Source organism: Nematolebias whitei, chromosome 19, assembly GCF_014905685.2.
Source record: "Nematolebias whitei isolate Nwh7 chromosome 19, NemWhi1, whole genome shotgun sequence".
NCBI classification, from domain to species: Eukaryota; Metazoa; Chordata; class Actinopteri; order Cyprinodontiformes; family Rivulidae; genus Nematolebias; species Nematolebias whitei.
In genome coordinates, this window is record NC_056516.1 from 4126263 (window position 1) to 4145127 (window position 18865).

Consider the following 18865-nt stretch of genomic DNA (forward strand, 5'->3'; position numbering starts at 1 on the left):
CTTATCTGTGTAATTTTGGTTTGCCTGAACCGTCAGCACAGCAGAAGCTGTTTCTGAGTGTTCAGCCTGTGATGACACGTCATCGTTCGTGTGTGTATTTACCCCCCCTTCTTCCGATGAGGGGTTGTTTGAGGCAACCACAGCAACGTCTTGGTGTGTTCCACCGACATCTGTTATGTTGACATTCGCGCCCTCAGATGTAATAGGAATTACATTACTGCAAAGTGCTCCTGGTTGGGTTCCCGTGTCAGTGTGTTTCAAAGTTTCTAACAACCTGCGTAGTTTCTCTGTCTCTTCCGAGCTCAGAGGTGTAGGGCCTTGCTTTTGGAACTTTTGTGATTTTTTCGCCTCGGATCGTTTCGTCCGAGGTGGGGGACGGTCAGGTACGTCTTGCGGGGTTTCCTTTACGTACTGCCCCTGCCGATATGGTTTCTCATATCGTTGCGTCCTGCGTTCACCCGTTTTTCGATAATCACTGTCTTCCTCTGAAAGAGGAGCCTTTTTGTCCCAGCGTGCACCTTCAGTACGCGGTTTGTTAGCTTGAACAGACTGTTTTCTCTCTTTCTTCTTAGGAGGAGGCGGCGAAGCACGTCGTCCTTCTAGTTCAAGAGGGAGGGGTTTAACCTTTACACTAGGAAACACTTCTATGGGCGTCTTAGCATGAGAACATGCTTCAAACACATTCACAGCACACCGTTTAATCTCACTGATGGATTTTTCTCTGAAATTTGCCATCATTTGTACTGATTTTTTAAAATCAGAGTGGAGATTTTTGCTGAAAACAAACTTAAAACCATCATCTTCTTCCATTCCGGTCTCATTTCTGTTACCAAAATAGGCTTGGAAGATTCTTTTGTAATAAACTTTTGGATGTTCAGTCTTACCCTGCGTGACCTTGTCTGCAGCTGGAAAACCAGCAGGCCCCGTGCAGGGGTCGTATTCTCTGATCAAAGCTTCACACAGAAGGTTGTAATCCCTCCTCGTTGCATCAGGTAGACGCTCGATGAAGGTGAACACCTCTCTGTCCGAAGTGAGCCGTATCAGACTTATCTTATCGTCTACCGTAGCATTAGGATAAGACCTCAATCTGAACTCCAGATCTTTGAGATACGCTTTTGTTCCTGCGGACCCCATAGGGCCGGGAACGAAGCGTTGCACATATTTTGAGATTTTCTGCAAGTCATCCATTGAAGGAGACTGTATCACCGGTCTAACTTGTGTGACTGGTGGTGCAGACTGATCAAGTCCTGCCCCTACTGCCCATGGTGGGGGTGGGGGTGGCTGATAAGGGTTGGTAGGAGGAGGTGCATATTGGTGCAGGTCTGTCCCCACCCTCCGAGATGGGGGTGGAGTTGACTGCCTGGCGTCAGGAGGAGGAGGTGCATACCGGTGCAGGTCGAACCCCACCTGAGATGGGGGTGGAGTTGACTGCCTGGCGTCAGGAGGAAGAGGTGCAGGTGGGTGCAGACCCGTCCTTATCCCCCGGGTTGGGGGTGTTGAAACGGGGCTAAGGGGAGGAGGTGCAACAGCATCTGTCTGGGGCGGTTGTAGCTGACCCTGTTCGATTCTCAGATCAGCTTGCTCCATTACAGAAATCCATTCTGTAGCTGTAGCTAACTTCTCCTCACAAGCTGTCAGGCGCTTATTTGTTGACCGATTTTCATGTTGTAAAGTCAGCCAACTCCGGGTTATTAACCCCTTTTCTGCCTTGCAATCGGCCAGCTCCCTTAAAGCGGTTTGCAACCGTGCTTGTAACTCATTGTTATCTGCACACGCGTCTTGGTACGCTCGTTCCTTATCCGCAATCTTCTCCCCATATGATCGAGCCTGTTCTGACAGCTCTCTCTTTGAGAGGTCCTTATCAGTTTGAATCTTTTGTTTCAGCAACTCAGATTCACTTATCAGCTCGGCACACTTCTCTTTTTCAGACCTATATCCGTTGAATAGCACGCCCTTTTCCACTACCAAACGGTCTAATTCCGCCTTCAGAAGCAGAGAGATTTTTGCTAACCGTATGCGGCTTGATTTTGCGTCCTCCTTCACTGTAGCTGCTCTTGATAAACTCTGCAGCTCCTCATGTCTTTGATCGTCATCAAGGACTTGCAAGTCCTCCAAAGTTTTGCCAAGAATTGAATTTGTCAAAATGTGTAAGGCTGTCTGGACCGCATCCTCGGATTGTAAGGGGTCAGTGTTTTCCTCTCCGTCCGCCATTATCTGCTATTTAGAAATTAAATAGTAGATGTAAATGTTTAGGTGGTAAAATAAAATCAGAAAATCTCTTTTTCCTGATAAGCTTTACTCTTATTTAGTGATTTATCAATTAAACGTGCGTTATCTTCTAGCAAAATGAGTAAACTATTCAACTCTGTGAATATTTGTAACTGTATCTTATTTAAAAGTTTCTAAATTTTTATTATGTACCCGTTTCTCAAGGATTTACCAGTGAATAAAAATTTGTTTGGCAAAAGCTCTCAGCATAAATACCTTCATAACTTTTAAAACGCAAGATAACAGTGTTTATTCAGCTTTGAGGAAGTTTTTTAACTCAAAAATTGCCTTTCAGGAAAATAAAAACGTTTAATGTCACTCTTTACCTAAAAACGAAGTGAAAACCTGTGATCCCACGTCTTCTCCACAAGATGTCAGCAGATCCTCAACAATTTTAACTCAGACACTGTTTGTGTCGTCCACTAGGGGTGCTATAACTTCCTGTGGCGTTCGGTTGACATCCTGTTGTTAGCCGCTTAGCTTGAAAGTTAGCTTCGGCTAAACTCGGTTAAAATCAACATTTCTGAACGGATTTTTTACACAAACGTGGCAAAAGTTTTTGCAATCAGACTTTATAGCTTCAAACATGAGTTTTTGGGACTGATAGTAGCTTCATTTTTAGTGATTTTAAGCGTAGTTTAAGCTCCGGTCGTTAGCTTGTTAGCTAAAATTAGCATCGGCTTGCTTCGGTGAAAACCAACACTTCTGAACGGATTTTTTACACAAACGTGGCAAACTTTCAGCGAATATGCTTCGAAGAATGTAAACAGCGTTTCAGAACACAGCTTTAATGCGCTTTCCAGCGTTAAAAAGCAGATTTTATTCCCTATGAAAACGAATTTCATTTCCGGGTGGCGTGATTGACACGTCCCTCATCCAATCAGAACGTTACACACGGTCTTTCTCAACCAATGACGCAGCGTAGGGGTGAGGGGAGGTGACGTCAGTCAACCTTTCTCAGCAAATCAGAGCTTTCCAAAGCAGCAAACAACCAACCACGAAGCGTATTCCCCAGCTAGCAAGTTAGATTAGCGTAAAATAGTTCGTCACTTTTTCGTCATTTAAACCATCAAAATGCACTTTTTCTGTTAAAAATTGTAACGAAACAACCCCCTGAGCTGCACAGAGAACGGCGCTCCGTGACAAAACGTCTTTCTAGCTATTTAAAACAACTCGTTCGAAGCTCCAGAACCGAGTCGGAACCACAGAACCGAAGCGGACCAGAAGCGTCCGGAACACAGTTTAAACAGAATGAAGCGTTTCCACAGCTCAAAGCCAGCTTAAGTTACACATACAGACGTACAATTCAGCTTTATAAAGACTTGTGACTCAATTTCAGCTTCTCTGTGAGCTTTCTGAGCATCACAGACCAACACGCTTAAAAACATGCAGCATTTCGCTTCAGGCGGTGCAGCTCCAAGCGCGCAGCTCCGGCTGCGTAAAGACGCACGGTTTCAACTGTTATTTTACAACACATGCCAACATGAAAATCAATTAGCACATTAGTTACAGTCCATTTATGAACACGTGACGGGCCACCAGTTGTAGATGAACAGATGCTGGGATATATTCATCATTTAACGCGAGTTCCTCATTTTTCTGGACTGAATAAAACGTGCACTGAATTTAAGGAAATGCAAAGTGAGACGTCGTTTAAATTTGACCCATCAAAATGAATGCGGTCATTTATTTACAGAATCAAATTTAACATCAAACATTTACATTAATTTGGCAAATTATGAAAATAACAATATAAGCAATCAATCAGGAAAAATCATACGGCCATGATTTTTCCGTTGCTGCACCACAGACATGTATAAAACTGTACAGCTATGACTTTTACCCACACGGATGTGAATAAGCACTTTACACAGACATTTCTAAATATCTGGGAGAATTTCTACTTCATAGGAAAGTTTAAAGATGGAAAGAAGTTTAGAGGGAGTAAAGGATGGTGTGTGAGGGAAATTAAGTGTTTTCCAGAACCGACACTCTCCATCAGAAGCCCAGCTCGCCTCGGTACGCTTGGTAGGAAACTTGACCCATTACCTCTCTGATGATAATCAGCAGATATGGTGTTCCGTTAACGCTACCGGTCCAGCGTCTCCTTAGAATGGCTGTTGCCCGTCAGAAGTAGTGGCGAGGCTCTGTTCGACACACATTCACCTCAGTGGAAAATGTTATAATCCCATGGAACTCGGAAGAGCTTTGTTGTCATGCCAGGAACTCCCACAGCACTCCATCAGAACTCCAGAACTCGAGTAGACTCTCACCGAACTCTACGCTCTCAGACTCTTAGAACTCCGACAACTCTCTGAGTCTGTAACTCCGTGAGACTGTCTGCATACCTGTGAGTCTCTCCGTGTCCCTGTGAGTCTGTGTAGACCAGGAAGTACTGACATTTTAAAGACTCTTTCCCGGTTCACTTTTTGGGATTTTTCATTGGTCAGAAACGACCAGAAGGGGCGTGTTTTTGTGACGTAAGGGGTTAGAGACAGCGAGAATTGTTATGAGACAGCTCAGAAATGTTCTCACAGACCGAGAGGGTTCTGTTTTGGCGTGCCTAAGACACAGGTGCAAAACATCTCTATTTACGTCTGAGAGGATTCTAAAACATGACAGCTTTAACATAACAACTTGTTTTTCGTTTGACTGTAACCTTGTAAACGCACACACTTGCTCATTCAAAAGCAGAAATCAGAAAAATGCATAATTACTCTGCCACAGCTTTTAACATGAGAATAAAAATCATTACTCAGTTAATAAAATTGATTAGTTCACTGCAACATCTAAAATGGTTTGAACTAAGACACTTTGATTATCAACATTTGTAAGATAGTAATGATAATAAAAAGAGAGTGTTCTTTTCACTTGAATCTTCAAGAAAGAAAGTCTCAGGATGGGTGAACCTGTATTTATGTATTCAAATACATGAAATGACAGCTTCTATCCCACAAGGTTCTAAAGGTCAAGAGTTTTGACCTTAGACTGGGTTTCGACGTAGGCTTAGTCCACTACAGCAGTGTGGACCACAGAGGAGACGGCATCCTCTGTTGATCGGTTCTCACGGTATGCATACTGATGAGGGTCCTCGTTGATGTTGATGGTTGTTTTGATGTGAGTCATGACCAGTTTTTCAAAGCATTTAGCGACTATCGGGGTGAGGGCCACTGGCCGATAGTCATTCAGACCAGTCACTGTAGAGCTTTTTGGGACTGGGATGATGGTGGCAGTCTTCAGGCAGGTGGGAACTGTCTCCAGTGTAAGTGAGGTGTTAAAGATGTTTGCCAGCACCTCACAGAGCTGATCAGCACATTCCTTCAACACTTTTCTGGGGATGTTGTCTGGGCCAGTTGCCTTGTGCAGATTAATCCTCCTGAAAGTACTCCTTACTTCTGCTGAGGTCACGCTGAGATGCTCTTCATCCGGTGGTGAGGTGAGTCTGGTGCTGGGTGGTCTGTTTGGGTCTTAAAAGCGTGCATAGAACTTGTTGAGGGCATCAGGCAGAGATTGGTCTTTGGGGCATTGTTCGCTCCTTCCTTTATAATCTGTTATGCACTTAATGCCCCTCCACATGCTCCGAGGGTCTTGTGAGATGAACTGACCCTCGATCCTCTTTGCATATGTGCCCTTGGCCCTCTTAATACCAGCAACCAGCTCTTTTCTTGTCCTACTCAGCTCCTCTGAGTTTCCAGACCTGAAGGCAGTGTTCCAGGCTTCCAGCAGGGTACGCACCTCTGCATTCAGCCAAGGTTTTCTGTTTGGGTAGCTTTTAACATTTCTGATAGTGGAGACGGTGTCAGTACATGTACTAATGTAACCCAGAACTGAGGATGTGTATTGGTCAAGATCAAGCGAACCTCCATTTTCAGCAGCTTCTCTGAAAACCTGCCAGTCTGTTTGATCAAAACAATCTCTCAGTATGGGGCCACTGTCCTGGATCCAGCATTTAACTTTCTTTTGTCTGGAGCGTCTCAGCGGGGGCATGTAAGCAGGAGCCAGGAAGATTGAGATGTGGTCTGACAGTCCTAGGTGGGGGCGGGGTTCGGCTTTGTATGCATCTTTTACGTTCGTGTAAACAAAAAATAAAATCATTAAATGTGGATTATTGAACATTAGATCTCTTTCCTCTAAATACCTGTTAGTTAATGTTAGTTCATCACGACCCCAGAATCACCATAATCTGTCAAAATACAGAATAAATTACCATAATATACAATAAATATACTTAAAATTCTAACTATCAAGTGTATTTTTATGTGTCCAAATGCTCATTGACACAAATCAGCAAGACTGAATTAAGTTGAACGCACTTTGAACACCACATGACAGCATATGTGTACTGGTTGATCCACCCTGAGACGGTGCTATTTAAGAGACTGAGCTGAATACAGCTCCTCAGACTGAGGAAGTCTCTCGGATGAGAGACGAAACGTTTCTACATTTTTTTGTTGATTTGCTTTGTTTTGTTTTTTTTGAATGTCCAGAGGACCAGATTTAACTTTTTTAGACATATGTGTACTTGTTTAGTAACGTGTTGGCTACAGGTATCAGAAGCATTTATAATATGTGTGTGTGGGGGACACACTGATGGGGGGGTCCGGGGGACCTCCCCCAGAAAATTTTGAATAAAGTAGATGCCATTTCCTACATTCTGGTGTATTTTAATTGTTGTTTAACATCTAGTTCTATTTCGTATAGGCTTCGCCCTTTCAGAGCAGTCGCTTAGTGGGTTTATCTTGTCATGCGAAGCAATTTAGTCCATGCCCACCTGCTGTGTGGGCCCCACCCAGTTCGTATAAATTACGTTAAGAGCGGGTAATCGGCTCCCATTTTTCTTCTGCAAGCTAATAGCACTGTCAGAAGAACGAATAAGGAAAGTTGTCTAGCTTGACCAACCTTTGTTAAGACAGCCTCTGGCCCTGCCACGTCAACCTTTTGTTGTCCTGGGGAGTTCTCCTCCCCGAGGAGAAGCAGACGAGCAGTCTTGTTTCAAGGTAAGCGCCGAGGAGTATTTCTCAGTGGCAGGTCGCTACACGCTGGACGACGCCATCTTATAATTTTCCTTATCGCCGACTCTCGGAGCGAATCGGATGGTTCCTCCGGGTCAGGCGACGTCAGCAGCAGCCCCCTGCTGCTCCCTCCCTCCTGGAGAGCGTAGTGTCGGAACGAGGGGGCTTGAGCGAATGCTCACACCCCCTCCCCCCCGGACCCTTTTTTTGCATCGGCAACCACACCGCTCCCAGCCGTCGGTGCCCTCCTCTAGAGCTGCCGAGCATAATCCAGGAGGTGGCTGACATGAAGGGACTTTTTCCGTCCCTCTCCTTCCCACGCCCAGATCAGGTGATCTAGCGGGAAGGTTTCTGGGCTCCATTCCGGCTCGCCATCCTGATCCCATCTGGCCTCATTTCCCAGTAGTGACGTCCTACTGGGATGAGGCCACAGCCGGTTCCTGGTTCCTGGTAGAATAAGGGTGCCAGTTCCCACATTCGCGCCCATCACCAGAGTGGAGGGGTTTCACCAAGCGGAAATTCCCTCTGTGCCCCCCTGGAGCCGAGCCTGGCGGAGGCTTTCGGAGCAAAGATGTCCAGGTTGGACCAGCGTCCTGCACCTCCGGGTAAGCATAACCAGATGGTGTCATCACTCTCCAATCGAGCTCACCAGTGTGTGTTCCAGGCGGCCGCAGTGAACAATACGTTACGCTGCTGGCGTACAGCGTTCAAGAGACTGGAGGAGACGTAGCGCTCTCTCTGCAAGGCAGCTGACGTCATCCTCAACCTTTGCACCTCTTTTGTTGTCTGCCGGTTACGCATCGCAGCTGGAGGACGAGGTTTTCCAGAGGTCCACCTGGCCCATCACTCCACCTCCCTCTCGGATGAGCTGCAGAAAGTTTTTTTTGTTGGAGGGTCCTCATCAACGACGGATGCGCTGTTCGGGACCATTTTCAAAACGTTCCACGGCTGCACAGCGTCTCCCCACTCCGCTACGCCAGCCCCGCCCATCAAACATCAGCCTTTCTCATCCCGGCAACCGGAGGTTCAGCTTTTCCCTGAGATCGCCAACAGGTGGCGCCCTACGACAACAAACCGCAGAGCTCACGGGGGAGATGATTCAAAATGATGGTTTGCGGAGGATGTGTGTGAAGATGACTTGAGATTTTGGCATAAAACATAATTGAATGATGAAAGTGTCTATTTTTAGCCAGTCTGTCAGCTCGGATGACCTCACAGCAGCTCCTTCACACATCCTCCACACAAAATGAGCTGGTGGTCTTTAAAAAAGGTTTTTCAAAATCACTGTTGCTCCAAAACAAGACGAGACGCTCGCATGACACAACAGTCGTAAGCGAATATGGTCCGGAGAACAAGTTCAGTGGAATAACTCATTTTTAGCCCGAGCTGCATACTCCTCATCGAAGCGGTGTCAAATGCGCACTCCCACAACGCAAGCAGCCTTCACCCAAACAGCACTGCATTGATGAAGGCGCGCACACAGCTCCCCAGCGTTCACCGGCTCGCATCAGCATAAATCTGAGACCACAAAACGGGTCCGTGAGAGACCGCGCTCTCAGCAAGCGCGGCACGCGCCTCACCGAAGCAAACGCGTGCTTCCGCGGCGCTTGTAACCTTCAGTCAAATGGCACGGCGTTGATGAAGGCGCGCTCACCGCTTCTCAGCGCTCGCCCACTCACATCAGCATAAATGTGAGACCGCAGAGCGAGCCCAGTGAAGGACCTCGCTCTCGGCAGGAGCAACACGCGTCTCACCACAGTGGTGTCGAACGCGCACTCCTGCGGTGCCAACAGTTTTCACACGCCTCTCCTCAACACACGCCGGTCCACATAGACATGAATGTGGACTCGCAGCCCGAGTGCAGCACAGAGGTGCACTCAGAGCCCTTTCGAAGAAGACTCGCCTTGGGTCACGCGGAACACACTTCCGTGGCACACAACGGTGGTCGAGGCGGTAGACTGGCTGACTTCTGTAAAAAACATGACGCATCACCTAAACGCGCGTCCACTCCACAAACGTTACGCGGAGTGGCTGCGAACATGCTCACCAGACAGATGGCTGACCAGGCTGTTAAGCAGGGGTTACACGCTACAATTTGTAGCTCGACCCCCTCTGTTCGGAGGAGTTTTAGAGACGGTCCTGTCATCATCAGACCAGGTCTCATCCCTAAATGCAGAAGTCCAAGAACTTCTGGTAAAAGAGGTGATCTCCAGGGTTCCCGATGGAGAGGAAAACAGGTTTTTACTCACGTTACTTCCTGGTTCCAAAGCGAACCGGAGGAACGAGACCGATTTTGGGCCTGTCAGTTTTCAACAAGGCGATAATGGACAGACCGTTTCACATGTTGACAACCAGACAACTGTTGGACAACATCCAGAGAAACGATTGGTTTGTTTCCATCGATCTGAACAATGCCTACTTCCACATACCTATCATCTCAAAACACAGAAAATGTTTGCGCTTCTCCTTTCAAGGGATGTAGTACCAGTACAACAGGCTGCCGTTCGGGTATTGTCTCGTGCCTCGTACGTTCTCAAAGTGTGTGGAGACGGCCCTGCAACTGTTACACAGAGCAGAGATGAGAGTTTTGTTATACCTAGATGACCTGTTGCTGCTGTCACGCTCCAGACGGGAAGCAGCGATACAGGCTCAGGTGTTAACATCGCACCTGTTAAATCTGGGCTTCGACACAAATTGGAAAAAAAGCTCGATTCTCCCGGCCCAGACGATTGTTTATCTGGGAGTGGAGCTAAACTCAACCACCATGAGGGCTCGTTTATCACAGACAAGAATTGACGCTCTAAGAGTCCAGCTCCGCCACGTAAGACAGCAGAGTAGTAACAGCTATTTCCGTCATGAAGCTGTTGGGAACGATGTTGTCAGCTCACACAATGGTCCCGCTGGGTTTACTACACATGAGATGCCTTCAGAGATGGTTTGTTTGTCTGAGCGTGGATCCGGTAAAGCAAAAGAGACAGATGATCACTGTTCCTCCCTTCGTGAGAACAGACCTCCGACACTGGGAAAACACCCTGGTTCTGTCGGAGGGAGTCCCCGTCAGCAGACCCACGTCACACGTGTCAGTCTTCACAGACGCGTCGTTGTCGGGGGGGGGGGGGCATGCCTATCTCGAGCTGTAGGGGCACTGTGGCCCCATCACACAACAGCTTATATAAATGTTCTGGAGTGTCGCACGGTTCTGAATGTGATTCAACACTTTGCTCCTGTGCTGCAGAATCAACACGTTTTGATTCACACAGACAACAAGGTTACTGCTGCTTACATAAACCAGCAGGGGGTGTGTGCTCAGCCCAAATGTTACACATTGCAAGAAAACTAGTGTTGGGCACACCAAAATCTGCTCTCCATCAGAGCAGTGTACATCCCCGGTGTTCTAAACAAAAGGGCAGATATGATGTCCAGGGGCGGTCCGCGTCACGAGGACCTCCACCCAGATCTGATGGCCCAGTTGTGACAGAAATTTGGCAAAGCGGTTGTGGACCTGTTTGCGACACGAGAAAATGCTCAATGTCAACTATGGTTTTCACTGAGCCCACGAGACGAACCACCGCTGGGGGTGGACGCGTTTGCTCACAGCCCATGGCCCAAAACATTTCTTTACGCGTTTCCTCCACCTCCTCTGATATTACGGTTTCTGAACCAAGTTCTGGAGGAGGGATTGACAGCTCTCCTGGTAGCTCCCGAGCGCGTGAACGCACCATGGTTCCCAGTTCTACAATGCCTGTTATTGGGGCGCCTGTGGAAACTGCCGTGGAGGGAGGACGCTCTACTCCAGGCAGGAGGAGCAATCAGGAGTTACCCAGAAATAAGCCAGCACGTGTGGGTCTGGCCGCTTAGCGGATCCGATTAGAAAGGATGGGTCTCCCGCAAGATGTAGTGCGCACAATCCAGGATTCACGTGCTGTATCCACCACAGCGCTGTACACATCAAAGTGGGCAGCTTTTCAGCGCTGGTGTACAGAGAAAGGTGTAGAGGCCATCTCATGTCCACTAGGCGACATGCTGTTTTTTCTGCAGCAGCTGATAGACAGAAATTTGGTGTTCAGCACGATTAAAATGTACTTTGCAGCCATCTCTTCCTGTTACAAAGGTTTCGGGGACAGAACAACTTTTAATCATCCACTGATGAAACGTTTTTTAAAAAGAGGTACAGAGACGCAGGCCTGTTTCACGCCCACTTGTTCCACCGTGGGATTTAACGCTGGTCCTGCGAGCCCTGATCAAAACTCCATTGGATTAGGTTCCAATTAAATTCTTGTCTCTTAAAACAGCCCTGCTGCTGGCTTTAACATCTGCTAAGAGGGTGAGAGATTTATCTGCCCTCTCTGTTGCTCCGTTATGTCTCAGAATTCAGGCTGATGGCAGCTCAGCTGATCTAAGACCAAATCCAGCTTTTATGCCTAAAAACATCCCAAGCTCTTTAAAATCGAGCGATATCATTGGAGGGATTTTTCCCTCCCCCCCACAAATCAGAAGAAGAAGCATCTTTCTATCTTCTCTGTCCTGTGCGGGCGTTGACGTGTTTCATAGCGCGCACAGCTACAATGCGTCAAATTCAACATTTGTTTGTGCATTATAGAGATGCATCTGCAGGTCGCCCGTTATCCACCCAGCACCTGTCACACTGGCTGTGTGAGGCCATTTCTGAAGCCTATAGAGCATCAGATTTAGAGCTTCCTGTCAACCTCAGGGGCACTCGACCAGATGTATCGCATCTTCGACTGCTTTGCATAATGGTATGACAATGCAGGATATTTGTACTGCGGCCGCGTGGTCAACACCCTGCTCATTTATTCGTTTCTATTTACGTGATGTGATGGCTCGTTCCATGATACATTCTGTACTTAGTGTTTTAACAGAATGATTATTGTTGTTTCATGGAAACCCATTTAAACTCACATCTGTCTGCATGTGTAACGCTAATTAAGGCTAGGCGCCTGACTATGGCCAGTATAGTTATAGGCAATCAGAAAGGTTCGGCTGAGGAGCTTGTGTGTGTGAATAAAACACAGTCAGACAGAAAGTAAAGTTAACTTATTGTATTTAAAGTTGTACATTTATGTAGATTTAGTTAGATATCTTATAATAATAATAATAATAATAATAATAATAATAATAATTTCCAATAAACATAAGCAAATAAATACAACAAGGAAAAAACACAAAACAATAGCAGGAAAGAATAAATAAACCCCGATGACACCCAAGAGTTTTTTTTCTATTCTCTTTAAGTCCGTTCTGGAGTCTAGAGTGACTATTGTCCATCAATCAATACTCCACAGTTTTAAATCCATGATCCAGGGCAATATGTCCAGAAAAAAAATAGTTGGTGTGATTCAGTCCTACCGCGAAGCTGCGGTGATCTGGTAGCTCGCCATCCTGGGTGGGAACAGGGGGTACAAAAAAAACCTGACCTAGACAAGGTCATAAATAAAGCAAAAATTAGCATTTACATTTGAACAGGGTTAAACTGTTTAAAAAAATTATTAAACATTCATAAAAGAACAAATAGCTATATTCCATCAAGCATTTCTCAGGAAACATTTGAATTAATTTCAAATTAAAGATTACATTACTGTTACAGTACAGTTACAGATCAAAGTTAAAGTGCACTTTCAAGTAGTATCTAAGTTTAATTGACATCAGAGTCAATTAAACTTAATTGACTTCAATATTTTTTCAATAAACAATTGATTGTTTTTCTTTTTTTTCTTTAGTTTTGTTGCGCAACTCCACAGGAATTAACCAGTTCCAGAGTTCCATCGGCCGTCACCAAAATCAAGAAAAAGTAATTAAAACTATCCTAAAAGGACAAATTTACAAAAATCAAAGGGCTTATTTAATACTTTGAGGGTATGTCTTCTATTCGGCCACAAAAGTAACAAAAAGAGAATGATCTTTTAGTTAATAAGACCATTTTTGAGTCACAAAATACATAAATTGAGTGGGCGTGTCGCCACCGCATTTCTATTATATTAAAAAAAACAAAGTACGTAAAATGAACGACTCACCGTCGAGTGGTTGCCAGTTAACACCCAATTTAAGCTCTCGGTCGTGTTAATTTGGCTCGATCCAGCCATATTCTCCCGTGTGTTTGGAAGACGCCAAGCTCACGCAGCTAGCCACAGTGACAGCAGCAATAGCAGTGGAGGGGGGTCCGAGTTCACCTCTCACCCGTAACTTATAGTGTGGCATCAGTTTGACCCGCCAAAATAAAATACGGGTTAATTATCTTGTGCAGGTTACACATGCATTACAGTGTGAGATGTTGTTATCAGTCACAAGTTGTGACTGTTGTTTTCGTTCTATTGTCACTAATCAGTTCATGACTATTGTTACCAATCAGTTCAGTTGATTAATAATCAGTTCACTTGTTATTAATCTGTTCATACTGTTCAGCCGTGAATCGGTTGGTTCATGGCCCCTTTTTCAGCATCTTCCCTTCCCCATTGAAACTTTCCGGGGCGTTCATGCATTCAGAACGCATAACTACACAGCACGCTTCTGTGCATGGTACACATAATTATGCAACGCGTAATTACGCACATGGAGAGCTGAGTGACAAGACGTTTTTTGGGCAAGCTGCCGCTTCGTATGGTGTTCGAATGGACCCAGTGAGGCGAGGACCACATCTGCTTTGCCCTTAACCCACTAAGCGACAGCTCTTAAAGGGCGAAGCCTATACGAAATAGAACGTTGGTTACGTACTGTAACCCCAGATTCTATGAGTATAGGCGTAGCCCTTTAAGTGTCAGGCCTCACTGGCTCCTAAATGGCTGAAGAAAAAGCCATTTGGGAGCTGATTATCTGCTCTTAACATAATTTATACGGACCGGGTGGGGCCCACACAGCAGGTGGGCATGGACTAAAGTTTTCAGTGCAATGCTTTGCATGACGGGATAAACCCACTAAGTGACAGCTCTTAAAGGGCTACGCCTATACTCATAGAATCTGGGGTTACAATACGTAATCAATGTTTTACCTACATAAGTAAACACTTGGAACGCCTTGGGATTCCCCTGGCCAAGTGGCTGGGGAGAGGGAAGTCTGGGCCTCCGTACTTAGGCTGCTACCCCCGCAGATGGATGGAAGTAAACACTTGATTCAGTAACTATTTTAGAGTTAATGGCACAACAAGAAGTAGCCTGACCAACAACTGATTCAATGAATTAAAAATATTATATATTCAAAGGTGATGATTTGATGCCCACATTAAAAATGCCTGTAACTTAGTTGACTTCAAATGCAATAAGATTATCAATAAATGTTTGCGACAAATGATTTACTGAGTATAACAAAGATTCCTTCAAGAAACCTCCTAGTATAAATCATAAAACCATAATGACTTCTGCTCATTCTATATGTGTCAAATGGCCTAAATCTCCTAATGTCATGTTCGGCCGTCAGGAGTGTTTGAACCCACGTGCAGGAGGATGACGAGGACGCTCGAGGAATAATAAAAATATATTTATTAAACAAAACAAAATCAAAATGCTGACAGGTCAGCTACTCACAAAACTGGAAACGGGCAGATCAGGGCTGACAGGACAAAAGGCTGAACACGACACCATGGAAGGATAATCCCGAGACAAAAGACAAGACACCAGTGAACTGAATATATACACACACACACACACACACACACACACACTGATTAGGAAAATGGCAGACATCTGCAGTGATTAACATTAGACACAAGTGAGACACAAGGGAAAAACACTGAGTGCTAGAAACATGAGGAAACAGACAGAACCAAAACCCTACAGTACCCCCCACTCAAGGGATGGCTCCAGACATCCCAAGGACAAGCTACATCCAACTTGGGTGGGAGGTGGGACAAACCAAGACAGAGAAACACACAGGACCAGAAGAACAAAAAAACGACAGGAAAACCTGGGTAGCTAAACACAAAAACAGGAACCCCAACCACAGTCAAGGTGGACGGTCAGGAGACCATCCACTGGCTCAGAGCAGGTCAGGGGGGCGGCCGAGAGGGCGTCCAATACAGGACCAACGTTCAGGTGGGCGGCCGAGAGGCCATCCAGTACAGGACCAACGTTCAGGTGGGCAGCATGAGGGACGTCCTCCAGGACCCCCGCGAGACGGGCGGCGTGAGGGGTGTCTTCCAGGACCCCCGCAAAACAGGCGGCGTGAGGGGCGTCCTCCAGGACCCCCATGAGACAGGCGACGTGAGGGTCGTCCTCCAGGACCCCCTCAAGACAGGAGACGTGAAGGGCGTCCTCCAGGACCCTCTCGAGACAGGCGACGTGAGGGGCGTCCTCCAGGACCCCCTCGAGACAGGCGACGTGAGGGGCGTCCTCCAGGACCCCCTCGAGCCAGGCGACGTGAGGGGCGTCCTCCAGGACCCCCTCGAGACAGGCGACATGAGGGGCATCCTCCAGGAACCCCTCAAGATTGGAGACGTGAGGGGCGTCCTCCAGGACCCCCTCGAGACAGGAGACGTGAGCCGTGAGCCGAAGGTCGCAGGCTGGCCGGGATCTTCTGCGGTCGGGCCAGGGATGAAGACCTCAGCCGAAGAAGAGTCGGGAGCGTGGACCTCAGGTGAGCCGGGACCTCAGCCCAAGGGCCAGAAGCTAGGACCTCGAGAGACGAGCCGGGAACCAGATCTGCAGCAGGTGCTGGAGTCAGGACTGCAGCAGGAGAGTCGGGTACCAGGACTACAGCTGGAGAACCAGGAACGGGGACCAGAGAAGGGACTGCAGCTGGAGAACCAGGAACGGAGACCAGAGACGGGGCTGTAGCAGGAGAACCAGGAACCAGAGACGGGACTGCAGCAGCAGAACCAGGAACCAGAGACGGGACTGCAGCAGCAGAACCAGGAACCAGAGACGGGACTGCAGCAGCAGAACCAGGAACCAGAGATGGGACTACAGCAGCAGAACCAGGAACCAGAGACGGGACGGCAGCAGCAGAACCAGGAACCAGAGACGGGGCTACAGCAGCAGGTGATGGAGGCTTGGGGCCCACCGGAGGCTTGGGACCCACTGGAGGCTTAGGACCCACCAGAGGCTTGGGACCCACCATTATAGAGATCCCAATAGATGGGGTGTCAGAACCAGTCCCCACTGAAGCACTGGCGAATTGGGTATTGGGCCCAGCCCCCACTGAAGCATAGGAAGGAGGTGGGGTGTCGGGTCCTACCCCCACTGAAGCACTGGCGAATTGGGTATTGGGACCAGCCCCCACTGAAGCATAGGAAGGAGGTGGGGCTGCAGCAGGTGATGGAGATGGGGATGCAGCAGGTGGTGGAGGAGTCTGGGCTGTAGCAACAGGTGGTGGAGGCTGGGCTGCAGCTGGAGGAACGGGGACCAGAGACAGGACTGCACTGGGGAGCCATGGATTGGGGCTGCAGCTGCAGGAGATGGGGTCCGGGCTGCTGCAGCAGGCGGCGGAGAAGGAGCTGCAGCAGGAGATGGAGGAGTGTCCACCTGGACCGCCTCGCAGCTGGGCGGACCAAGATACATCGCCACCAGAGAAGCCTGCCACTGTTCCAGCTCCTCCAGTGAGGGAGGGCTGGACTGCTCCTCCGCCAAGTGTGGGCATAGGTTCCTCTCCCCCAGCGAACCTCCCCCTCACTCCTCCAGCGAGCGAGAGCCGGACCGCTCCTCTCGTGGACATGGGTACCTCCCCCCCAGCGAAATCTTCCGCCGTTCAACCGGTGACCGAGGGCTGGGCTTCCCCCTCGCCTGCGAAGCTCTCACCTCCATGCGTTGGATTAGGGGAGGACCAGCAGTTCGCCGCCCTCTCTCAGACGCTCATGCGGAACAGCCAGGAGGAGAACGAGGAGAATGTGGGCGGCGGGTTGCAGCAGCGTGACAAGCAGATGAGGAGGAGTGAGGCAGAGAGGATGAGGACCTGGGTTTAACGGCCAGGCGGGTCCCCCAAAACGGATTCTTTTTTCTCTCCTCCTTTTCTCTGTCTCGTTGGGTGGTTTTATCCACCTCACGGGCCAAAAACTCGAACAAGGTTATCATCCTCCCGCTGGGTTCAGTATGGTCTCGGAATTCTGTCATGTTCGGCCGTCAGGAGTGTTTCAACCCACGTGCAGGAGGATGACGAGGACGCTCGAGGAATAATAAAAATATATTTATTAAACAAAACAAAATCAAAATGCTGACAGGGCAGCTACTCACAAAACTGGAAACAGGCAGATCAGGGCTGACAGGACAAAAGGCTGAACACGACACCATGGAAGGATAATCCCGAGACAAAGACAAGACACCAGTGAACTGAATATATACACACACTGATTAGGAAAATGACAGACACCTGCAGTGATTAACATTAGACACAGGTGAGACACAAGGGAAAACACTGAGTGCTGGAAACATGAGGAAACAGACAGAACCAAAACCCCACACCTAAAGTGAATGAGAATCATTTAAAATAATAAATAAGATATATCCTGTAGCCATGTTTCTGCAAAGAATATTTAAATTTGATGTTGATTTGTGTGCCCTTTGTCAATCAGAAGATGAATCCCTTGAGCAATTTTATTTTTTCATGTCAATACAAAACTGTTTGGTCAGTTATCAGAAAATGGATTAATCTCAAACTTAACATTCCTTCTTTTCATGCTGATGACATTTTACTTTATGTGATAACTGAAGCTCAGCTTTCTCTGATGTCATAAATATAGTCGTACTTATAGCAAAGTATAACATTCACTGTAGTAAGAGGAGAGATAATAAGCCTTCCTTCCTGTTTGAGGAACGATTTTAAATCGTACTATTCTTCATTAAGTAGATTAAAAATCTGCAAAACTGTTAGAATCATCTCACAACAGATACAAACTTATTGTTTTAATTAAAACAATGTTTCTCAAGAAGAAAAACGTTGTCAGCAGGTAATGGGCGTTTACCTTCGTGACAAATTGAGGTTGTCGATTGGTCAGTTACTGACACGCTTTCTGAGTTGATTGACAGGTTGCACCTTGAGGATCCGATTGAAAAAAAAAAAAAAAAAACGAGCGCTGCAGCAGCCATGCTGGGAGGAGGTGGGGCTGCACAAATGCAACAGAAGTGCAGCAGTGTCTCTGTGCGGCGCAGAGCTCCAAGTAAAGCAGGAGATAACCAGATATTCTGCTTGTGCCCTCACTGCCCTGGGCCCCTAAGAGATCATGGGCCCCTGGGCAGTTGCCCAGTTGCCCATATGGTTAATCTAGCCTTGCCATCAGGCGCTTACTTTCAGTTTTTGTCTGAATTCTCAGAATTATTAACTGACTATAAAATACTGATAAAAGCATCATAATGGATGATTTCAGTATTTATGTGGATGTTGAGAGTGATAGTTTAAGCATAGCCTTTAATAATTTAATAGACTCATTTGGTTTTACCCAAAACGTCCGCACATCTACTCATTCTTATCATCTCACTCTTGATTTAGTTCTGACCTATGGTGTAGAGATTAAGGACTTGGTAATAGTTCCTCAAAATCCTATTCTGTCTGGCCATTTGTTAATAACCTTTGAGTTTACATTAAATGACTACACAGTCACTGAGAGTAAATTTCATCTCAGCAGGTGCTTATCAGAAAATGCTGTA